The sequence below is a fragment of the Borostomias antarcticus genome, assembly GCF_949987555.1.
Source record: "Borostomias antarcticus genome assembly, chromosome: 12".
Taxonomy (NCBI): domain Eukaryota; kingdom Metazoa; phylum Chordata; class Actinopteri; order Stomiiformes; family Stomiidae; genus Borostomias; species Borostomias antarcticus.
Genome location: NC_140245.1, coordinates 22,724,665 through 22,750,953, shown reverse-complemented (window position 1 = coordinate 22,750,953; position 26,289 = coordinate 22,724,665).

The following is a 26,289-nucleotide window of genomic DNA, read 5'->3' as shown; positions in this document are numbered from 1 at the left end:
AGTGTGCCGGCACGTCCGCGTGCTCCGGCTGATGCTGCCGCGACTGGGAGCAAGCGCCGGCGGACACACAAGACTAAACAACCTGCCACGGGGTCCCGCCCCGCTACGGCCCATGGACCGGCTCGCCCGGGCTCCTGGACTGCGCACGCGGCTCCTCCCCCGCGACCTCCCCCTGCCTACCCCGCCCAGAGTGCCGGGACCGGTCCGGCGTCTTCAAGCGCGCCCACCGCTCCGCCTCCGGCTTGGGGTAGGAAGAGGCGCACCTATTGACGGTGCGTGGAGATGCGTGACTGTGTTGTGCCCACACCACGCTCTGTTAAGAGCGGCGGTGAGCAAGTTTCCCTGTTCAATAAAACAAACACGATGCAACGTTATCAAGCTGGTTGTAATGTGCAGTCCGCATCTCCTCCCTTTTCAACTACTGTAATGTTCTCGGCTAGAGCCGCTGGGTCTTCTGTGAAAGAGTCAGAATTGACCACGGCAGGTCTCGCCGCAGCTGGGAGACCGGCTCGAGCCGCGGAGTCTTTTCCTGCTAAAGCAGACGTGACTCACGCGGGGCTCGCCGGCTCAGCTGATGTGATGTATTCGGCTAGAGCCACCGGGTCTTCCGTGAAAAAGTCGGAATTGACCATGGCAGGTCTCGCCGCAGCTGAAAAACCGACTCGAGCCGCGGAGTTTTTTCCTGCAAAGAGAGCAGACGTGACGCGCGCAGCTCTCGCCGGTTCAGCGAATGTAATATATTCGGCTAGAGCCGCCGGGTCCTCTGTGAGAAAGTCAGATTTGACCACGGCAGGTCTCGCCGCCCCTGTTCTAAACAGACCGGTTGGGTTTTTAACAGAGGGGATGTGTGCGCCCAGGCCAAGTGCTATGGCTGTACTGCCCTGTTCGGAGTTTTCTCGGGACCGACCGCTGGCGGGGTTTAGCGGCGAAAAAGATGCGCTAGACCCCCAGACGGCGTTCGTTCATTCGGGCCGAGCGTTCGAGCCTCTCCCTGTGTGTTCGACAGGTAGAGAGTTTTCACGCTCACCGGTCAGTGAGAATACTTCCGTGTTTACTGCCTCGGCTGGCTATTTAACACTGCCCGCCTCTCATGTCCCGTCTAGTCGGTCTGCGAAAGACGGCACCTTGACAGATCATGCAAATGAGAAGGCGGGGCTTCCCGCATTGCAACACTCCGCCGTTTTCTCTCAATGGGATGAGCAACGGCGGCTTGTTAGCAATGCGGACGGTGTCGGCTCACTTCCTCTTTTTGTGAATGAAGTGCTTCTTGACAGGAATGCCATTCATCCTCGCGCTGTTCAGGGACATGGAACTTCCAATGGGGATTTTTCATCTCCCTTTCGAGGGTGGCCCGCCTTGGGCCAGGACAGCAGAGTTTCTCAGCTGTCCGGTGGCGGTCAGGGCCAAATTGAACTATGGCAGGTTCCTCGATCTGTTCCCGCGATCTCCGGCACAACCTCTTTCCGACCGCTTCACAGTCTGGCAGGAGAGATGTCTCCTGGACAGCTGGTTGCAGCGTGTTCTACGGGAAGGGTATCTCATTCAGTTTTGTTGCCCCCCACCGCCCTTCACGGGCGTAGTGGAGACAGTGATACCGCGTCCCGCTCAGGCTGCCGCTCTGTCAGCAGAGATTGCAGAACTGATGGCGAAGGGAGCGGTAACTGTGGTCCCGTCAGGCCAGAGGGACGAGGGATTTTATTCCCGCTACTTCCTCGTGCCAAAGAAGACGGGGGGCGTGAGGCCAATTTTGGACCTCCGCCTTTTCAACAAAACGGTGGCGAATCTGAAGTTCCATATGCTTACGGTGCGACAAATGCTGGAGGCATTCCTTCCCGGCGATTTTTGCACCAGCATAGACCTCAAGGACGCTTACTTCCACATACCGATAGCTCATCGGCATCGGAGGTTTTTGCGTTTCGCCTACCTGGGTGTGGCGTACGAATATACCAGACTCCCGTTTGGATATGCGCTCGCCCCCAGAACCTTCTCCAATTGTGTGGAGGTGGCGTTGAGGCCACTGCGCCGGCAGGGCATCAGGATCCTGGCGTACCTGGACGACCTGCTGGTACTGGCTCCGTCGCCTTTGTTGGCTCTGATGCATACCGCCACGGTGGTGCGGCATCTCACCGACCTGGGGTTTGCAATCAACTGGGAGAAGAGTGCTCTGTGGCCGGCCCGTCAGATTGTTTACCTAGGTATCAATCTGGACACGAGCGCCATGAGAGCACGGCTATCCGATTCAAGGAGGGAAACACTGGAGAAGAGTCTCAGTGTTTGCCGTCCTTCTCGAATGATCGCGGTTCTGTCGATCATGCGCCTTCTGGGTCTCATGGCAGCCGCCCATGTGGTAGTGTCACTGGGCCTTCTTCACATGAGGTGCGTGCAGAGATGGTTCGCGCGGCTTCGTCTGGACCCTGTGAGGCACAGACGGCGCCTTGTGCGGATGCCGGGGTCGTTGTCAGCAGACCTCGACTATTGGAGGGACCGGCGCGTAATAGCGCACGGTGTTCCAATAGGCAGGGTGTCGGCTCACGTCGCTGTCTTCACAGACGCGTCTCTAAGCGGCTGGGGTGGTACATGTCTGTCCCAGGCCGTAGGTGGTTTGTGGGCCGTCGGAGAACGGCGCCACATCAACCTCCTGGAGTTGGAGACGGTGCTACTGGCATTGCGCCACTTTGTACACCTGGTACAGGGGCGCGATGTGCTGGTGAGGTCAGACAACCAGACCACAGTAGCTTACATCAACCGACAAGGGGGAGTCCGCTCGCCAGCGCTTCACCGTCTGGCGGTAACGCTGTGGCGATGGGCTCATGTCAATCTCCGGTCACTGACAGCGCGGCACATTGCCGGCCGTCTGAACGTCGGGGCGGACCTGATGTCTCGGGGCGGGCCTCACCCGGACGAGTGGAGCCTACATCCTCAGATAGTGGCTCAGCTCTGGACCCGGTTCGGCAGAGCAGGGGTGGATCTCTTTGCTTCGAGAGAGAACGCGAAGTGTCCCCTCTGGTTCTCTCTGAGACAGCAGGACCAGCCTCCGCTGGGCGTGGATGCGTTCGCGCATGCCCCCTGGCCGGGGGCGCTGCTGTATGCTTTCCCGCCGATGGGGCTGATTTTACCATTGTTGGCCAGGGTGCGGTCAGAGGGTGCATCAGTGATACTGATAGCGCCGGACCGCCACTGGGCGAGATGGTATGCGGAAGTGATGGCCATGACTACTGTAGAACCGTGGCACATCCCTCATTGGCCGAATGCTCTGTCCCAGGCGGAGGGCTCAATTTGCGCACCTCCAGTCTTGGGACGGCCGCTGGTGGCCTGGCTCTTGAACGGCGGAGATTGTCTGATAGGGGACTCTCTCCGGCCGTGATCTGTACAATTCAGAGCGCGCGCGCGGCTTCCACTGCCTTGGTTTACTCTGGCAAATGGGCTGCTTTTGCGCGTTGGTGTGAGGAATTGGACTTCGCTCCCGAGTCATGCTCGGTCGAGGCGATTTTGGAATTCCTTCAGCACCTGATGGATCATGGTGGCGGTTTGGCAGCATCCACTATCAAGGTGTATGCGTGTGCTATTTCCGCATGCCATGAGGGGTTCGCCAAAACTACGGTTTTCGGGCATCCCCTGGTTAAACGCTTCCTGGCCGGCACGCGCCGTCTTCGCCCTGTGCGTAAGGCTGCGGCGCCGCCTTGGGATTTGCTCTTGGTTCTGGATGCGCTGTGTAAAGCGCCGTTCGAACCAATGGAGCGGATATCTCTCAAGTGGCTATCGATTAAGACCGCGCTGCTCCTTGCTCTGACGTCGGGCAAGCGGGTCAGTGATCTGAGGGCGTTGACAGTTTTTCTCATCACGGGTGATGGGAGCAAAGCTGTGTTGCGCACGGATCCATCTTTCGTTCCGAAGGTGGTCCGGGGCGCCTATAGGGCACGGGATTTGGAGCTGGGAGCCTTCTATCCTCCACCTCATGCGAGCGAGGAAGAGGCCCGCCTGCATTTGTTGTGTCCTGTGCGTGCGTTGACGTGTTACGTCCAGCGCACGGCTGCGGTCCGCACCACCCCCCAGTTGTTGGTTTGCCACGGCCCAGGGAAGGTGGGTTCTCCGTTGTCGAAACAGCGTCTCTCCCATTGGATCTGTGAGGGCATCGCCCAGTCTTACGTGACTGCGGGTCGTCCTCTGCCTGGTGCTGTTCGGGCACACTCCACAAGGGGTGTGGCCACGTCAGTTGCCCTGTTCAATGGTGTGTCAGTAGAGGACATCTGTGCGGCGGCGACTTGGTCGTCCCCGTCTCCTTTTGTCCGTTATTACCTTTTATCCATGTCCTCTGTCTCTGTGGCGTCATCTGTGCTAAACACAGCCGCCGGTGCGAGCCAGCGTTAGACAGGATTTTTTCATGTAGGTGTTCGGCTCGAGTCGCCGGGTCTTCTGTGAAAGAGTCAGAATTGACCACGGCAGGTCTCGCCGCTACTGGAGAACCGGTTTGAGCCGCGGGGTCTTTTCCTGCTAGGAAAGCAGACGTGACTCACTCAGGTCTCACCGGTTCGGCTAAGGTAGGAGCAGGCCCGTCTAGTGACGTTCCGCTCCTGTTTATGTGTGAGGCTGGGACGGGCTTGTTACGGAGTAACCGCTTTGGTCCAGCTCTCGCCCCACGTGCCTCTCCTTGCCCTCGGCTGTGATAGACTGAGTGTGGCGGGGTGGGGCCAGTGCTTGGGTCGGATCAACTGTTAGTATGGTCTCGCCTTGGAGCCCTGGCTTGTGTCCTGACTGGTTTTCCCTTACTGGGGCCAGCAAGAGTGTATGGTGCGGTCGTGTAGCTCCGCTTATGCCAATAGGAGCTAGCCCTGTGGGGCGGAGCTCCACGAAATAGAACGATGGTTACGTATTGTAACCCTAGTTCTATGAGTGGAGCGGAGCCCCACAGGGAACAGACTTGCTGACCCCGCAGTCTGCTCGCTGAAAATTTCGGTTAGGAGCAGATGTGCGGGCGTAGCCCGCTTATACAGTGGTGCACCGGACCTGGTTGGACACAGGTGCGTGTATGTTTTTTTCTTCAGTCAATGTAGCTAGCTGGGTTTCGCTAGCCAATAGGAGCTAGCCCTGTGGGGCTCCGCTCCACTCATAGAACTAGGGTTACAATACGTAACCATCGTTCTGCGGCTGGGGGTGTGGCCTCTCAGGTGGGAGGTAGTTGTTGTGTGTGTGCAGGATCCTCATAGCGATGACGCGCATGGCCAGCTGGAAGCCCAGGGCCACCTCCGCAAACTGGGGGGCGGGGGGGCACTTTAATAGGCCACACGGTGACATCTTATAGCTTATCTCTCACCGGATCATGGGCTATGCACTCGGGTGCTCGGGGTCAGGAGCGCAGTGGAGCGCTTAGTCTCGAGCTTGTTTCAAATATTTAATATAATATGTAATATATAATATGAATGATTCATAGAGATCGATTATCCTCATTTAATATGGCATGGGTGGGGGGGGTGTCACTGCTGTTGAGTGATATATTACATGTTTTGGGGATAACCCTCACGCTTAGAGAGTGGCTATTTATATTTGTCACATATGTATAGGCTACCATAGGTCACGTTGCCTTAATGTTCGCGAAACGATCGTGATTGAGTCTGTTAATTGTAATAAGCTAAAAGAAAATAGCTCAAATCTATTTAAACCTAGCCATACATTTATTTTAATTAGCCGCTTGGACTAGCCACAGCTGTCCTATCCGGTCTTTGACATCACGGGTGTTCGCATTATGACGTAGACATTACACGTACAACGGCAGGTTGTCAGATGTAACAAGTGGGCATAAGCGTCAGTGCTGTGATTTTCTGCGACAGATTAACATGTTGATGAAGATGTGGATCTTACAATATGTAGGTTAGTGCAAGTAATGATGTTTTTTAGAACCCAAGAGAGGGTCGATGATCGTCAGGCGACGCTCCTGAATGAGCCAAATAGGCTGTCCCAGGATCTTCATGTGACACTCATCTGCGGGACAGTTGTGATTGCTCTCTCTCTGGTCCTCATCATATCTTGGCTATTATGGCAATTGAGAATTCTTAAAGGAAACACCAAGGTTGGTAATCAACGTTTCATTGTACTTTAATAATTCACAATTCAACGATTAATGAAGCTGCTCTGTCTTTGTGAAGCCTTAATGACCTCAACATCCGTCTGGTATTTCCTTTATACAGGATGAAAACTATGAAGACATTGATTGGTAAGTTTATAATGCATTTTTCAGTGTATCCATAACAGTGTGTGTGTGTGTGTGTTTGTGTGAGGTGTGTTTGTGTATAATGTGTGGCATGATTATGAGGGTCCGTGTAGGACTTAAATATTGAGACACTCTTACATTCACTGTACATACATACTACTGAGACATTCACATACTATTGAAACACTCACACATACATACACACTACTGAGACACTCACACATATACATACATACATACATACATACATACATACATACATACATACATACATACATACATACATACATACATACATACACTACTGAGACACTCTCACATACACACTACTCACACACATTTTTCAGTTATGTTTTTATTTTTTATTTAACCTTAATTTAATCAGGCAAGCATTTAAGAACAAGTTCTTATTTAGAAAGGCGGCCTGGCAAGTGTATGTGTATGTATGCTCTTACATGTGAGAGTGGGAGTGTTTCACATGCATTTGTACAAGTAATCTCAGTAGAGTGTGTAAGTAATTTCACTTGCAACGGAAGGTACAAGTAGCCTAGGTCTACTTCAGTACTAGAACTAGGCCTACTCAACTGGGCCTACTTCAGTGCTAGAACTAGGCCTACTTCAGTACTAAAACTAGGCTTACTTCAGTACTAGAACTAGGCCTACTCAACTAGGCCTACTTCAGTTTTAGAACAAGGCCTACTTCAGTACTAGAACAAGGCCTACTTCAGTAATAGAACTAGGCCTCCTTCAGTACTAGAGCTAGGCCTTCTTCAGTACTAGAATTAAACCTCCTTCAGAGCTAGAACTAGGCCTACTTCAGTACTAGAACTAGGCCTCCCCCAGTCCTATAACTAGGCCTCATTCAGTCCTAGAACTAGGCCTGCTCTAGTACTAGAATGAAACCTCCTTCAGTGTATTATTTCAGGCGGAAAGGCTAACATGGAGATTTCAGACGGCCTTATCAGAAAGTTGTTTAAACGTTAACTATTTCAAATTTATTTTTGTGAAACGGTATGAAGGTATAGCTTCTATGTTGTTACATTTGCAGGCCTTATTCGTAATTGGCAATTGCAATGAAGATGACATTGTCGATTTTATTATTTTTTATCGTGGCCTAGTTCTAGCACTGAAATAAGCCTTGTTCTAATACTGAAGTAGGCTTAGTTCTACTACTGAAGTAGGCCTAGATATAGTACTGAGGTAGGCCTAGTTCTAGAACTGCATTTCGATTATACATTTAAATGTATCGAAATCATCAAAAGTCATTTTAGTTTTCATTTTATTTTATCTCAAAAGTGCACAGCTGGACAGAGCCTCGACCCCGTGCAACAACTGTGGTCCGACGGACTGTGGAGGTGACATGCCGTCAGCCGGGTCTCAGATGAGTAGAGGACACAGCCGCACTAGCTACCTAACCACCGCCATGGTGTCCAGTGGTGTCGGTGTTGCGCTCTCTGCACACAAGGGCCAAAGTTCAAAGATACGATCTGAGCCTGATGTTTCACGATCACCCGAGGGCCACTGGAAGCGGGGTCTCCATCAGAGGAATTTTTGCGGGAAGTGGGAAGGAGTCTGTCAAGGGACGACCACTTCCAGTTCGGACTCTCTGATGAAGAGGGCAGCTCCACCTGACACAGCTCCATCTGACACAGGTCTACCTGACACAGCTCCATCTGTCAGACCACCATTCTCCATGACCAGGACCAATAAAGGAGACAGTCCCGCTAGCTGCCTAACCACCCACATGTTGTCCAGTGGTGTCGGTGTTGTGTTCTCTGCACACAAGGGCCAAAGTTCAGAGGGCCGATCTGAGCCGGACGTTTCACAATCACCCGAAGGCCACTGGAAGCGTGATCTGGTGGTGCGTCTCCATCGGAGGCATTTTCGCAAGAAGTGGGAAGAAGACTTTCAAGGATCGACCACTTCCACTTCGGACTCTATGATGAAGAGAGAAGCTGTCACAGCCTTGTCTGTCACAGTTCCATCTGGCACAGCTCCACCTGACACAGCTCCAACTGACACAGCTCCATCTTCATCTGTCAGACCACCATTCTCCATGACCAGGACCAGAACAGGAGACAGTCCCGCTAGCTATCTAACCACCCCCATGGTGTCCAGTGGTGTCGGTGTTGCGTTCTCTGCACACAAGGGCCAAAGTTCAAAGGGCCAATCTGAGCCGGACGTTTCACGATCACCCGAGGGCCACTTGAAGTGTGATCTGGCGGTGCGTGTCCAGTGGAGGCATTTTCGCGGGAAGTGGGAAAGAGTCTATCAAGGGACGACCACTTCCACCTCGGACTCTATGATGAAGAGGGCAGCTGTCACAGATCAACCTGTCACAGCTCCATCCGACACAGCTCCATCCGACAGAGCTCCATCTGTCAGACCACCACTCTCCATGACCAGGACCAGTAGAGGAGACAGCTCCACTAGCCACCTATCCACCCCAATGGCGTCTAGGGTTTTGGCGGTAAAGGCACAGTCCGAGCTGAACGTCCCACGATCACCCGAGGCCCACTGGAAGCGGGGACCAGAGCTGTCTCTTGATCGGAGGCTCTTTCGCGAGAAGTTGGAAGGAGTCTATCGAGGAGCGACCACTTCCACTTTGGACTCTCTGGTGAAGAGGCAAGCTGGCAGAGCGCCATCTGACACAGCTCCACCTGTCAAACCACCTCTCTCCGTGACCAGGACCAGTAGAGGAGACAGCCCCGCTAGCCACCTGTCCACCCCCATGGCGTCTAGTGGTCTGGCAGTAAAGGCACAGTCCGAACTGAATATTCCACGATCGCCTGAGGCCCACTGGAAGCGGGGACCAGAGCTGTCTCTTGATCGCAGGCTCTTTCGCGAGAAGTTGGAAGGAGTCTATCGAGGAGCGACCACTTCCACCTCTGAGTCTCTGGTGAAGAGACAAGCTGGCACAGCTCCACCTGTCAAACCAACACTCTTAATGACCAGGACCAGTAGAGGAGACAGCCCCGCTAACCACCTATCCACCCCCATGGCGTCTAGGGATTCCATATGACAAACAAAGTCATCTAGACCATCTACCCATCATCTACATCACCTGTTATCTACCCCAGTAGCCTCCACATTAGGTTTGTTCAGTGTGAGGTTATTATGTCTTGTGTTTCTTTGTACTGATTTCATTTGAGAATAAAGTCTCTGAACATTATTTGCCTGTGTTTGGGTCTTATCTCCATTGTATCCTGATACACGATAATCAGAGCCCCTCCCACTGCTGTTCTCAGTGAGCTGTGTGGACTGAGAGAATTTGTGCAATAAAATGTGTAATAAAAATCAAATTAAAGCCGCAAGCAGCAATGAGACAAAGTCCTATGTTTACACCCCCTTAAGACTGACAGGGTGAGACTGACCAGACAGATTGGGTAAATCCAGCAAGACCAGCTAATGACCAGCCAAGGTTTGTAGCTGGCCTGTATTGAGGTCATTGTGTCATACATTTACCATGGGCACAATTTTATATACCATACAGCCGTAGATTGACAGACATGGGTTTGATTGATTGATTGATTGATTGATTGATTTACTTTATTTGGTGATTCACACCGTGCACACAAACTAAATACATACAGAAATTGTTAAAAATCGAGGATAAAAAAAACAATAAAGCCCTAAAGCTTATATCCATTGTGGTCGTCTGGGTTAAACATAACACTTAACACAAGATACATCACAAATGAATATGAATAAATAGCTCAATAATTAAACTGAACGCATCAACAGGACAGCGAACTAAGACAATACAAACAACATAGAAAGTAACAGGTGGCAGGGCCGTTCATTTCTAATCTTAGAGGTAAGTAATAAAAAAAGACATGTTATTTTGCAGCCAAGTCTTTAAGACCCTTTTGAATGTGCTGAGTGAAACATTCAGATTCATGGCTAATTTATTCCACTGAACTGCTGCACTGTACAGAAATGTGTTCCCATCAGGAGTAGACTGACAGTCAGGGGGGTGACTGACAGAAAGAGGGGTAGACTGACAGATAGGGGCATAGATTGACAGGGTGTAGACTGACAGACAGGGTCAAACAGACAGATCGTGGTGGAAGGTGGGGAGGGCAAAGCCTGGGGCCACACCCTTCCAGCCAGAAGGACGAATCAGGAGACGCCTTCAACCCTGAGGGGATGAAGTGTTTCTGTCTCCTTCATCTCTCTCAGTCTTTCTCTGTTCGTCTATCTCTCCCCATCTATTGCTTTCTCTATTATATCTATGTATCACTCCTTCTCTCCTCTCCTCCTGTAGTTGTTTATAACATCTTCCTTGCCTTCTCCCCTTTGCCCCTCCTCTTCTCCACCTTTTGTTATTTGCGGTAGTACATTAACGGAACTGCTCAGCGAGTTTGACATTACCACTATTTACCACTAGATGTCGCACTTTTGCACTGAATACAACCAACACGACTGATTCTAGAACCTATGTCACATCAAGTGACGTCTGAAAAGCGACCAGCTGCCTGGGCCACTTAGCTCCTGACCCCCACAGCAACCCCCAGCTCTGCCCAGGAGACCCTCCCCCACTCTGGCCTGGTGTGGCAAGACGCTCTGCTTGTTGCCATTCTGGGGAGGCTCTCCTGGTTCTCCTAGCCTCCCACTCTGTCTAGACACTAATGTAGATCTGACTGCATGCGATAGGTCTAAGCAATATGGCAGGCGATTCCACCCTTGCCTGTTAGAGGGCAAGGTGGAGATGAAACCATCTTGCTTAGGCCCATCGTCATCTCAGATCTAGTGTCTAGGGGGGGTTGGAAGTAGGGGCTGGTGTAGGCCACAGGATATTTGTCCCTTCTCTCTCTGCTCCTGAGACTCTCACACCTACAAAACCGAAAGCACAACTACACCTTTCTCTAATGTAACCTTTAAAGACATTCAGTAAGGATGAGGGTTTGTCCGAAGAGTTGCTTCCACAATGGTGAGGTTAGGAGCTCAGTCGTTACAACCCTGTGTATGATCCACCACCACCACCACCAGCTACAAATGAATGTCCACTATGGCTAAGCTAGGTGGTGTTTGATAAATTAATATGTGAATGGGAGAATTCCCCATGAATGTGATTGGCACTTTAATACTATTATCTTTTTAAACAAACCCCTTATATATATTGGGTGTACTAGTGGAAAGAGAAGGAGAGAGGGGACAGGAAGATTTAAGATCAAACATTTTCCTTCAGGGCTATTCTATTCCACTTGGGATACTTGAACATTTAGAAACAAAACAAGCAATCTTTTTATTTTAGTCTCGATGTCGGAGGGTGTCAGTGCTGCAACAGTGGCATTCTCCATCATTGTTTTAACTTGACCAATGAACATATATTGACCAGGAGGAAGACGAGGAGAATGGGTTGGGTTGCACATGCCTTTTGAGCAGGAAAGCAAACAAAATCACACCCACGTGGTGAAGTAAGCGACGCAGGTTTATGAGCAATCTCTACTGCCCTCTGCTGGTGTGCATCGGTATATCTCATGCTATGAACGGACACACACACGGGGACACACACACGGACACACGTCACGTACAAAAGTGGTTGCACCGCTTTAAACAAAACAAAAAAAAGCACACAGCATTGTTTCATGTCATCATTCCTCTGGTCGTATTAGCAGGTACTGTGATCTCACTGCTGCTTTTCTCTGTTTCTTTGCTCTTCATTTCCTCAGTAAATGTGTTTTAATTATGACGAGCATGATCTTATCTGCACACAAAAGAACAAACTTTCAGGGACTTGAACTAGAACAGACCAGAGGGCAGACCCTCAGACCTGGAGGGTGCACCTGAAGAGCTGCTGGGATTTTAGATCTCTGGTCCTCTCAACCTGCTACTGTGGACAGAGGAGCGGAGCAAGCGTCACCATGGGCCCCTTTATCAATGAGCATTGTGATCAAAAGGATTTTTGAAGTGAACAAAGATTGCAAGTATTCGGACGTTCTACTTTTCTTTCTCTTGTTTTCTTTGGGAATTAACTACTGTTTCAATGTTTATGTTACGATTGGTGAATTGGGATTATTTTGCACTGGGTGCATCTTGTTTCATATAGTGCAAAAGTGGGCTTATGAAGTGAGGAATACTGTAGCCTATGTCCCATCTCAAAACTTGAGGGAAGTGGAATCTGAGATTTTAAGGATGTTCAATGGTCAATAAAATGGCTTTAAGAATGAAGAAGTTGTTATTCTGTCATTTCTACTCAACCAGAATTTATGTGGTTTGGTCAAAATACACATCTCGATTTATTTATTGCTCCTACGTTTACACGCACAGAACTGTTTTATGTATCCATACAGCGATGCATACCAATACAGTTTCTGCCTCATTATTAGTGAAGGGGAAACAAAGTTTTGTTGTGTGTCATTGGGTCTGCACGCTGCCTGTTTGCATCTTACCTGACGGGCCGCTCCTATCGGGTGACATGGAGAGGTTTGATGTCGGAACCATGTAGTCTGACTACGGGGGTTCCACAAGGGTCTGTACTGGGTCCTCCCCCCCCCCCCCCCCCTCTACACTACTTCTCTGGGTATATTACACTCACAGTCATCCATGATTGGATGGAATAAGTACAGTAGATGCGGGTCAATTTGATAGACGGCTAGACTACAGATAATAAATTGCCAGGTTGAGAACCTTATGTCTGGTTTTGTACCTATAGGAACTGGAATGAGGAATTGATTAGTGCTGAAAAGATATTGTAAGAACCAGCAATAACAAGAATTCCAATGTAGAGTACCTGTACCTGGTTTTATATGGCGAATAAAAGGTTATATTCTTGTACCTGTCCTGGGAGAACTGATGTGTCACAAGCGCCCCCTCTACTGGCAATATACCTCAAATGCATGATGGCATGTAGTCATGAAATTAGTTACATTAAGCCGGATGGTATTTATTTACGCACAGCACAAACCTGACTATTCAATCCACAATGCATTCACTCACTCCCTCTCTCGCAGTTCTGCGGCTGGGGGTGTGGCCTCTCAGGTGGGAGGTAGTTGTTGTGTGTGTGCAGGACAAGCCCCCAGGATCAGCTTGGCGCATTGAAGCCACCATGGGCTTTCAGGCCAAGCCCGGTATTGCAAGTCATGCGGCCCAAGAACCCTTATTTCCCATGTTAGTGGATGATGATAGATAGGGCTAGAAAAGGAAAACAAAATTTTTCTGGGTATCATTCAGCATCAGAGACCAATCTTATCAATATAAACTTTTAGTTTTAGGGGTTTTGGGGTTTTTGAAGCCACCAATACCTGTATTCAGCCATTTAAACATGTGCTGTGCACGAGCCTCGGGGACGCGCTGGTCGCGCGTTCGTGAGTCCTGCGAGCTCGGGAAAGCACGTGACCATAGGAAGACCCGCCCTACTCTGCCTCTGATTGGATAGGAAGTCATGTAATGACGTCGGTTAACGTTTGCTATGCTTTAGCAATAAAGCTTATGATCATGCTAATCATAGATATGAACGTATGTCTATGATGCAAATGATCATGACATGTGGTTACTTTATGACATCGTTGGAAAAGATCTAGAGGGTAAGTGGGTCAATGTTGAATAACTTAGCTAACATTACCTAATGTTACATTTCTTTATATTAACATCAACTATATTGATAGGCTAGGGAGCTATGCTAACGGTAGCTAATGCTAACGGCTTAGGGTTAACAGGTCTCAGATGTATTTCAATTTTAACAATGTTGAGCATGATCAATGTGACATTGTTCATACATTGATTACAGTCTGTAATCTTGTCTGGCATTATTTAGCTATAGTGGGCTGATGCTTGCTGCTGCTACTATAGCATTTGCCACATTATACATCAAATTAATCAAGCATAGTGTTATTACCTGAAGGCATTATTACCATTGCAAGTAAGCATGCCATGTATATGCCATGCCTGGAAATCAAATTAATAGTGTAATTATTCCCCATCATAGCTCATTGTACACTGATATAATCATTCTCCTTGCCTTTGCTAATACTCATCTCTTTTATCAAACTTTGTGCTAGGAAAGAAATCTGGCTGTGATTCGTCACTAGTGCTCATCCAGGCTGTTGTCATCTCCCGCCTGGACTCCTGCAACTCCCTACTTGAATCAGAACACATAATCAGCTCTGCCTTCTCTTTGACCAGGTTAGCCAATGGGGCAACTGTGGCGGTTGGGGGAGGGGGGTATAATTATTGGACAGGACACCTGACCATCATCCTCAGTGTTGACTGAGAGCTTGTGATGGCTGTTTGTTGGTCTCTCCCCAGGTCAACCTAATGAGACCCTCCTTCATCTTCTTCCACAAGATAGACCGGCTGGCCCCAGTACGCTCCAGCAGACAGGACCAGATACACAGGTGAGGCCTGTCTGTCACGGAGCCACCGCCTCGCTCCGCCTCTGATGTAACTCGGTTCTTCAGCTTGGCTGCGTACTTGATTGATGTTGCACATGGGCGATTGGAACTAAACTAACCTTGCGTTGCATTTGTCTCTCTCTCTCTGGCTCTATCGTGTCCACTCTGCTGGCGCTGATGGATGGGTTGGACAGTCAAGGGGAGCCAGTGGTCCAGTTCCTGTTCATGCTTGGTTGTTGCCTACTCACCTTCCCATCTCCTGCATCACCTGCCACCTGTCTCCACTCTGCCCAGCTGCACCTCATCCCTCATTACTCTTAGCATTAATACCAGTCAATTTCCCTTGGTTCTCTGTAAGATCATCCAGTCATCTACCAAGTCTGCTCAGCTCTTCTGTCTGCCATATTTTTAAGTTGTTTATTGAAATTGAGTTAAAGTAGTTTGTATGGGTCAAGCATCCTCCAGTTTGTATGACTCAAGATCTGTTTACTGCCATGTATATGGTTCACACATACTAGAAATTTGACTAGGGTTAAGGCATACACTGGTGACATGTTTTTAATTGTTTTGTGATCACTGTCTTTGTGATATTTTCTGATGACCAAGCCTTTGATCTAAGCAGAGCCTTAGCACATTATGGAGGAACCATGTCCCTTTCTTTTACCGATCCCTGAGAGCAAGACCTGTGAATGTCCTGAACAGTGTGGTGGCCACATTTGTTGGGAATTTGGGTGGAAACAGTGTGGAACATCATTGCATAGTTTGACTGCCATTTCATACCAACATTAAGAGAAAGTGGAGAAGTAGGCTATACCTAGAAAATACTATAGTTGTGCAATTCGTTTGTACAGTCTAGTAGTTAAATGGTTAAAAATGGGCAAGCAATAACATTGGAGGGAAATGTATACTGACACTGATGATTGTTTCAGAAATGGTCTGAGACAAAATAATGAAATGTTATACATCAGTATTGTGAAACATATTTTAATGACTGACAAGGAGAGAGGAAACAGTCCAAGTTAATCAATAATAACTAGGCTCACTATGAACAGTGTGTATTATTGGCTCTGTTCTGACATCAGTGCACAGTTCATTCCACCACTGTGAGGCCAGGACAGAAAAAAGCCATGGCCACGCCAATCTGCCGTAGGGGGGCTTGGAGCAACTGGGGAACCAATCACCTCAAGGCAGCAGAGCTTGACCACAGCCTGGAGGTCGGAGGGAGCTGTTCATTTGCCCTGTAGGCTCGAACCACAGTCCTAAACTGGATGGGACAGCGCAGGGAGCCAGTGCAGAGAACAGAGTAGGGAAGTTTTGTGGAAGAGCATGGGGCTGTTGAACACCAGGTCAGCAGCAGCTTTCTCCAGGAGTCTGATGGCCAACGCTGCAGGATGGCAGCAAGTAGGGAGTTGCAGGAGTCCAGGCGGGAGATGACAACAGCCTGGATGAGCACTAGCGACGAATCACAGCCAGATTTCTTTCCTAGCACAAAGTTTGATAAAAGAGATGAGTATTAGCAAAGGCAAGGAGAATGATTATATCAGTGTACAATGAGCTATGATGGGGAATAATTACACTATTAATTTGATTTCCAGGCATGGCATATACATGGCATGCTTACTTGCAATGGTAATAATGCCTTCAGGTAATAACACTATGCTTGATTAATTTGATGTATAATGTGGCAAATGCTATAGTAGCAGCAGCAAGCATCAGCCCACTATAGCTAAATAATGCCAGACAAGATTACAGACTGTAATCAATGTATGAACAATGTCACATTGATCATGCTCAACATTGTTAAAATTGAAATACATCTGAGACCTGTTAACCCTAAGCCGTTAGCATTAGCTACCGTTAGCATAGCTCCCTAGCCTATCAATATAGTTGATGTTAATATAAAGAAATGTAACATTAGGTAATGTTAGCTAAGTTATTCAACATTGACCCACTTACCCTCTAGATCTTTTCCAACGATGTCCTAAAGTAACCACATGTCATGATCATTTGCATCATAGACATACGTTCATATCTATGATTAGCATGATCATAAGCTTCATTGCTAAAGCATAGCAAACGTTAACCGACGTCATTACATGACTTCCTATCCAATCAGAGGCAGAGTAGGGCGGGTCTTCCTATGGTCACGTGCTTTCCCGAGCTCGCAGGACTCACGAACGCGCGACCAGCGCGTCCCCGAGGCTCGTGCACAGCACATGTTTAAATGGCTCAATACAGGTATTGGTGGCTTCAAAAACCCCAAAACCCCTAAAACTAAAAGTTTATATTGATAAGATTGGTCTCTGATGCTGAATGATACCCAGAAAAATTTTGTTTTCCTTTTCTAGCCCTATCTATCATCATCCACTAACATGGGAAATAAGGGTTCTTGGGCCGCATGCCTTGATTTGACTTGCAATACCGGGCTTTGGCCACTACGTCAAATGGCTTCATGCGCCGGTGAGCAACTTTCATTGAAATGAATAGGCAGCCATTTTCAATGCCGTCTCCAGTTATATTATACCTCCATGGTGCAGGATCCTCATAGCGATGACGCGCATGGCCAGCTGGAAGCCCAGGGCCACCTCCGCAAACTGGGGGGCGCTTTAATAGGCCACACGGTGACATCTTATAGCTTATCTCTCACCGGATCATGGGCTATGCACTCGGGTGCTCGGGGTCAGGAGCGCAGTGGAGCGCTTAGTCTCGAGCTCGTTTCAAATATTTAATATAATATGTAATATATAATATGAATGATTCATAGAGATCGATTATCCTCATTTAATATGGCATGGGTGGGGGGGGTGTCACTGCTGTTGAGTGATATATTACATGTTTTGGGGATAACCCTCACGCTTAGAGAGTGGCTATTTATATTTGTCACATATGTATAGGCTACCATAGGTCACGTTGCCTTAATGTTCGCGAAACGATCGTGATTGAGTCTGTTAATTGTAATAAGCTAAAAGAAAATAGCTCAAATCTATTTAAACCTAGCCATACATTTATTTTAATTAGCCGCTTGGACTAGCCACAGCTGTCCTATCCGGTCTTTGACATCACGGGTGTTCGCATTATGACGTAGAAATTACACGTACAACGGCAGGTTGTCAGATGTAACAAGTGGGCATAAGCGTCAGTGCTGTGATTTTCTGCGACAGATTAACATGTTGATGAAGATGTGGATCTTACAATATGTAGGTTAGTGCAAATAATGATGTTTTTTAGAACCCAAGAGAGGGTCGATGATCGTCAGGCGACGCTCCTGAATGAGCCAAATAGGCTGTCCCAGGATCTTCATGTGACACTCATCTGCGGGACAGTTGTGATTGCTCTCTCTCTGGTCCTCATCATATCTCGGCTATTATGGCAATGGAGAATTCTTAAAGGAAACACCAAGGTTGGTAATCAACGTTTCATTGTACTTTATTAATTCACAATTGAAGGATTAATGAAGCTGCTCTGTCTTTGTGAAGCCTTAATGACCTCAACATCCGTCTGGTATTTCCTTTATACAGGATGAAAACTATGAAGACATTGATTGGTAAGTTTATAATGCATTTTTCAGTGTATCCATAACAGTGTGTGTGTGTGTGTGTGTTTGTGTGAGGTGTGTTTGTGTATAATGTGTGGCATGATTATGAGGGTCCGTGTAGGACTTAAATATTGAGACACTCTTACATTCACTGTACATACATACTACTGAGACATTCACATACTATTGAAACACTCACACATACATACACACTACTGAGACACTCACACATGCTACTGAAACACACACATATACATACATACATACATACATACATACATACATACATACATACATACATACATACATACATACATACATACATACATACATACATACATACATACATACACTACTGAGACACTCTCACATACACACTACTCACACACATTTTTCAGTTATGTTTTTATTTTTTATTTAACCTTAATTTAACCAGGCAAGCATTTAAGAACAAGTTCTTATTTAGAAAGGCGGCCTGGCAAGTGTATGTGTATGTATGCTCTTACATGTGAGAGTGGGAGGGTTTCACATGCATTTGTACAAGTAATCTCAGTAGAGTGTGTAAGTAATTTCACTTCCAACGGAAGGTACAAGTAGCCTAGGTCTACTTCAGTACTAGAACTAGGCCTACTCAACTGGTCCTACTTCAGTGCTAGAACTAGGCCTACTTCAGTACTAAAACTAGGCTTACTTCAGTACTAGAACTAGGCCTACTCAACTAGGCCTACTTCAGTTTTAGAACAAGGCCTACTTCAGTACTAGAACAAGGCCTACTTCAGTAATAGAACTAGGCCTCCTTCAGTACTAGAGCTAGGCCTTCTTCAGTACTAGAATTAAACCTCCTTCAGAGCTAGAACTAGGCCTACTTCAGTACTAGAACTAGGCCTCCCCCAGTCCTATAACTAGGCCTCATTCAGTCCTAGAACTAGGCCTGCTCTAGTACTAGAATGAAACCTCCTTCAGTGTATTATTTCAGGCGGAAAGGCTAACATGGACATTTCAGGCGTCCTTATCAGAAAGTTGTTTAAACGTTAACTATTTCAAATGTATTTTTGTGAAACGGTATGAAGGTACAGCTTCTATGTTGTTACATTTGCAGGCCTTATTCGTAATTGGCAATTGCAATGAAGATGACATTGTCGATTCTTTTTTTTTAATCGTGGTCTAGTTCTAGCACTGAAATAAGCCTTGTTCTAATACTGAAGTAGGCTTAGTTCTACTACTGAAGTAGGCCTAGATATAGTACTGAGGTAGGCCTAGTTCTAGAACTGCATTTCGATTATACATTTAAATGTATTGAAATCATCAAAAGTAATTTTATTTTTTATTTTATTTTATCTCAAAAGTGCACAGCTGGACAGAGCCTCGACCCCGTGCAACAACTGTGGTCCGACGGACTGTGGAGGTGACATGCCGTCAGCCGGGTCTCAGATGAGTAGAGGACACAGCCCCACTAGCTGCCTAACCACCCCCATGGTGTCCAGTGGTGTCGGTGTTGTGTTCTCTGCACTCAAGGGCCAAAGTTCAGAGGGCCGATCTGAGCCGGACGTTTCACAATCACCCGAGGGTGATCTGGTGGTGCGTCTCCATCGGAGGCATTTTCGCAAGAAGTGGGTAAGAGTCTATCAAGGATCGACCACTTCCACTTCGGACTCTATGATGAAGAGAGAAGCTGTCACAGCCTTGTCTGTCACAGTTCCATCTGGCACAGCTCCACCTGACACAGCTCCAACTGACACAGCTCCATCTCCATCTGTCAGACCACCATTCTCCATGACCAGGACCAGAACAGGAGACAGTCCCGCTAGCTATCTAACCACCCCCATGGTGTCCAGTGGTGTCGGTGTTGCGTTCTCTGCACACAAGGGCCAAAGTTCAAAGGGCCAATCTGAGCCGGACGTTTCACGATCACCCGAGGGCCACTTGAAGTGTGATCTGGCGGTGCCTGTCCATTGGAGGCATTTTCGCGGGAAGTGGGAAAGAGTCTATCAAGGGACGAACACTTCCACCTCGGACTCTATGATGAAGAGGGCAGCTGTCACAGATCAACCTGTCACAGCTCCATCCGACACAGCTCCATCTGACACGGCTCCATCTGTCAGACCACCACTCTCCATGACCAGGACCAGTAGAGGAGACAGCCCCACTAGCCACCTATCCACCCCAATGGCGTCTAGGGTTGTGGCGGTAAAGGCACAGTCCGAGCTGAACGTCCCACGATCACCCGAGGCCAACTGGAAGCGGGGACCAGAGCTGTCTCTTGATCGGAGGCTCTTTCGCGAGAAGTTGGAAGGAGTCTATCGAGGAGCGACCACTTCCACTTCGGACTCTCTGGTGAAGAGGCAAGCTGGCAGAGCGCCATCTGACACAGTTCCACCTGTCAAATCACCTCTCTCCGTGACCAGGACCAATAGAGGAGACAGCCCCGCTAGCCACCTATCCACCCCCATGGCGTCTAGTGGTCTGGCGGTAAAGCCACAGTCCGAGCTGAATATTCCGCAATCGCCTGAGGCCCACTGGAAGCGGGGACCAGAGCTGTCTCTTGATCGGAGGCTCTTTCGCGAGAAGTTGGAAGGAGTCTATCGAGGAGCGGCCACTTCCACCTCTGAGTCTCAGGTGAAGAGACAAGCTGGCACAGCTCCACCTGTCAAACCAACACTCTTAATGACCAGGACCAGTAGAGGAGACAGCCCCGCTAGCCACCTATCCACCCCCATGGCGTCTAGTGGTGTGGCGGCAAAGGGACAATCCGAGCTGAATGTCCCACGATCGCCCGAGTCCCACTGGAAGCGGGGTCTGGACCTGTCTCTGCATCGGAGGCACTTTCAAAGAAAGTGGGAAGGAGCGACCACTTCCACCTTGGACTCTGGTGGAGAGGCAAGCTGACACAGCTCCACCTGTCAGACCACCACTCTTCATGACCAGGACCAGTAGCGGAAACAGCCCCACTAGCCACCTATCCACCCCCATGGCGTCTAGGGATTCCATATGACAAACCACCACTCTCAATGACCAGACTTGATGACTGGACTCTCCTCTTCCCCCCAACACTAGCGACTGAACAAACTCAAGACTTTCAAGACTCACAAGAAATAACCCAACTGGAACTGACCAATCAATACCTTACTAACCACCCACCCACCTACCCACACCCACCTACCCACCTCCCTAACAACCACATGTTGAGGCCACTGAAGCAATTCGGGCTCCTTAGATGCACCTGTCCTCAAATGCCTGGTCCAGCATACCAGAGTTTAGTTCATCAGCACTGTAGCCAGGTTCCTGCTTAGGCTACAGTCCTGATGAACTAAACTCTGGCAGTGTGGACCAGGATGTGTGGAGAAGTCATCTAGACCATGTCTTGTGTTTGTTTGTACTGATTTCATTTGAGAATAAAGTCTCTGAGCATTATTTGCCTGTGTTTGGGTCTTATCTCCATTGTATCCTGATACACGATAATCAGAGCCCCTCCCACTGCTGTTCTCAGTGAGCTGTGTGGACTGAGAGACTTTGTGCAATAAAATGTGTAATAAAAATCCAATTAAAGCCACAAGCAGCAATGAGACAAAGTCCTATGTTTACACCCCCTTAAGACTGACAGGGTGAGACTGACCAGACAGAGCGGGTAAATCCAGCAAGACCAGCTAATGACCAGCCAAGGTTTGTAGCTGGCCTGTATTGAAGTCATTGTGTCATACATTTACCATGGGCACAATTTTATATACCATACAGCCATAGATTGACAGACATGGGTTTGATTGATTGATTGATTGATTGATTGACTTTATTTGGTGATTCACACCGTGCACACAAACTAAATACAGAAATAGTTAAAAATCGAGGATAAAAAAAAAAAAAAAGCCCTGAAGCTTATTTCCATTGTGGTCCTCTGGGTTAAACATAACACTTAACACAAGATACATCACAAAGGAATATGAATAAATAGCTCAATAATTAAACAGAACGCATCAACAGGACAGCGAACTAAGACAATACAAACAACATAGAAAGTAACAGGTGGCAGGGCCGTTCATTTCTAATCTTAGAGGTAAGTAATAAAAAAAGACATGTTATTTTGCAGCCAAGTCTTTAAGACCCTTTTGAATGTGCTGAGTGAAACATTCTGATTCATGGCTAATTTATTCCACTGAACTGCTGCACTGTACAGAAATGTGTTCCCATCAGGAGTAGACTGACAGTCAGGGGGGTGACTGACAGAAAGAGGGGTAGACTGACAGATAGGGGCATAGATTGACAGGGTGTAGACTGACAGACAGGGTCAAACAGACAGATCGTGGTGGAAGGTGGGGAGGGCAAAGCCTGGGGCCACACCCTTCCAGCCAGAAGGACAAATCAGGAGACGCCTTCAACCCTGAGGGGATGAAGTGTTTCTGTCTCCCCCATCTCTCTCTCAGTCTTTCTCTGTTCGTCTATCTCTCCCCATCTATTGCTTTCTCTATTATATCTATGTATCACTCCTTCTCTCCTCTCCTCCTGTAGTTGTTTATAACATCCCCTTTGCCCCTCCTCTTCTCCACCTCTGTTATTTGCGGTAGTACATTAACGGAACTGCTCAGCGAGTTCGACATTACCACTATTTACCACTAGATGTCGCACTTTTGCACTGAATACAACCAACACGACTGATTCTAGAACCTATGTCACATCAAGTGACGTCTGAAAAGCGACCAGCTGCCTGGGCCACTTAGCTCCTGACCGCCACAGCAACCCCCAGCTCTGCCCAGGAGACCCTCCCCCACTCTGGCCTGGTGTGGCAAGACGCTCTGCTTGTTGCCATTCTGGGGAGGCTCTCCTGGTTCTCCTAGCCTCCCACTCTGTCTAGACTAATGTAGATCTGACTGCATGCGATAGGTCTAAGCAATATGGCAGGCGATTCCATCCTTGCCTGTTAGAGGGCAAGGTGGAGATGAAACCATCTTGCTTAGGCCCATCGTCATCTCAGATCTAGTGTCTAGGGGGGGTTGGGAGTAGGGGCTGATGTAGGCCACAGGATCCCTGTCCCTTCTCTCTCTGCTCCTCTCAACCTGCTACTGTGGACAGAGGAGCGGAGCAAGCGTCACCATGGGCCCCTTTATCAATGAGCTTGTGATCAAAAAGATTTTTGAAGTGAACAAAGATTGCAAGTATTCTGACCTTCTACTTTTCTTTCTCTTGTTTTCTTTGGGAATAAACTACTGTTTCAATGTTCATGTTACGATTGATGAATTGGGATTGTGTTAGGTTGTGTGTTCTCATGTGATGTATTGTAGCAAATATGTTTCCAATGTGTTGAATTTGATAAATTGGGGGCCATTGGGAGTAATAACAATGTCGGAGAAGACCCTGTGCAAGACCCCAGGGTACGCTACTGCATTATAGACAGACAGTCCTCATTACAATAGGAGTAGGACACTTCAAATCCTATAGTAATTAATTTTTGTATAGGATGTGATGCACCAGTCGCTCTACGCCTATGTGGTTTATTTTCAGTGATTAGACTGACTGTTGACTGGCACAGCTTTAGGTGGTGATGGAGAAATGAGTTTAATGTATTAATGCTTTTTTGTGCGTGACTTACAGTGCCAGCGCACCTAGTATAGCGTTCGTCCGGTCATCACTCCCTCCCTCCCTCCCCTCCGTTACTGCGGACAATGTTGGCCTGCATTTCTCTGTTGGAACCACAAGAGGCAGTAGTCCCAGCACACCAAAATCAAGAAGGACACCAAAATCAACCCGCCGATCTACACTGCACAAGTAGAGTAGTGGTGAGAGCATTGGACTCCCACCCTGGAGACTGGGGTTGAAGACCCGGTGGGGATGACTTTATGGGACTATACCCCAAACCTCCACATGTTCATCCTTTCACTCCAAGCTTTACCCCTTGCCTTATAGTTCAGATCCTGTCCCAACCCCAACCCATATTCTAACCCCAACCCACACTAGGGACTGGAAGAAGGACACCAAAACCCACCCGCCGATCTCCACTGAACAAGTAGAGTAGTGGTGAGAGCATTGGACTCCCACCCAGGGTTCCTGGTGGGGATGACTTTATGTTATCATCAGTGTAACTGCTTTAGCCACTGACCACTACCATTAATGTTATGGAAGCTGCTGCTAGTTGTTGTGAGCCCATGAGCTAACTGGCACAGAAACAAGCCAGCCAACACACATAAGCCAGGCTTGACCTGGCCTGGTTTTTGTGTGTGATATAAACAGTCTTTTCAGTTGTTGGAGAGCAGTCGGACTAGAAAGTGAGCGCTGTGTTCGTGATAATAAAAGAGACATCAAGATGTACTACGGTGTGATCTTTATTATCCATGGATGACCAAAATATACTGAGGATAAACATGGAACAACAAGAAAACTCAACAGGTTATGGGCCCAGGCGTGGTGCGGGAGGAAGATGGCAGATGCTAGTTTTCAACGGAGATGAAAATAACTGAACTTTGGGAAGTTAAGTTTCTTGGCCACTTGAGAATGCTAGGACTAAAGGACACGATACTCTCCACCGACGAACCAGACCGAGGAAAGAATGACGAATGCTACGCAGAGCTGATACCTCGATGACAAGAGCCTATCGTTGGTGATGAGAGAGGCAGCGGATGACGGCAGAAAGGCACTCAAGATACTACAGGATCATTACGCAAGTCAGGGTAAACCCAGAATTATTGCCCTGTATACAGAACTAACTTCACTAAAGATGGAGTCAGAAGAAACTGTGACAGACTATATTATTCGAGCTGAGAAAGCGGTCACGTCCCTAAGAAATGCAAAGTTAGTAATTAGCGATGGACTAATAACAGCCATGATTCTGAAGGGCCTTCCAGAGTCATACAAACCGTTCGCCATTCACACGACACAGAGCAGCGAGGAACTAACGTTTACCCAGTTCAAGAGTAGACTACGAAGCTATGAAGAGACAGAAAGGTTTGACACTAAAACTAGATCGGACAATGTCATGAAATATATCGTCTGCTGTCACTTGCTACGGATGTGGAAACCGCGGTCATATTGCCAGAGAATGCCGCCAAAAAGGAACGACAACAGGACAGAAGTGGTGCAACTACCATAGAAGCTCAACACACAGTGACGAGACGTGCAGAAGAAAACCCAAGAACATGGATGAGGCAAAACAAACGGCAGAAAGACAAGGCCACGAGGAAGAACAGACGTTTGTATTCAAAGTTAGTCAGACGTTTCTCCCCGACAATATTAAAAGAAATGGACTATATGGTAGATTGTGGAGCAACATCCCACATCAACGGAGAAGAACAAATTCACGAGATTTGACGAGACATTCAACCCCAAGTCAAACTACATGGAGCTAGCTGATGGAACCAAAATGAACAACGTGGCGTTGAAACGAGGCGACGCTGAGGTGCTTTTACAGGACTCAGAGGGAAGATGCGTCAGGGTAACACTGAAGAAGGCTTATTCATACCATCGTATCCACAGAGTATAGTCTCCGTACAAGCAGCTACAACTGATGGGGGCAAGGTGGTCTTCCAAGAAGGACAGAATGAACTCATAAGTAAAGAGGGGACTGTCTTCCGCATAGAAGAACACGAGAGACTGTACTACTTGAAAACGGTAATTAACCACAGACAGTGTGTGGAAGATTCAGTTAATGATATGAAGTCCAAAGACAAAGTAAGCTTGACTTGTGATGTTAAAACATGGCATGCAATGTTGATGATGTGTTGAAATTACCTGAGGTAGAGGGTATGAAGATCATAGGTAATAGCAAAATAGATTGTACGGTATGCACTGAAGGAAAATTAATAAATACTAGAAATAGAAAAGCTGATGCAAAAGCTAGTGCGCCCCTGGAATTAGTACATACAGATTTAGCAGGTCCCATTGAACCAACTTCTCAAGATGGATATAAGTATGCAATCTCATTTACAGATGATTTCTCAGGGGCGGTGTCTGTTTACTTTCTTAAAAGCAAGAGTGACACTGGCTACAGAGAAGTTCCTTGCAGACAGTGCTCCATATGGTAGTGTCAAATGTATCAGGTCAGATAATGGCACCGAATACACGAGTAATGCCTTTCAGGCACTCTTAAGAAATAAAGGTATAAGACATGAGATGTCATCCCCCTACTCTCCACATTAAAACGGTACAGCTGAGAGACAGTGGAGGACCCTTTTTGAAATGGGAAGGTGTCTACTATTAGAGGAGAGCACCAAAATACTTAGATGATTACCTAC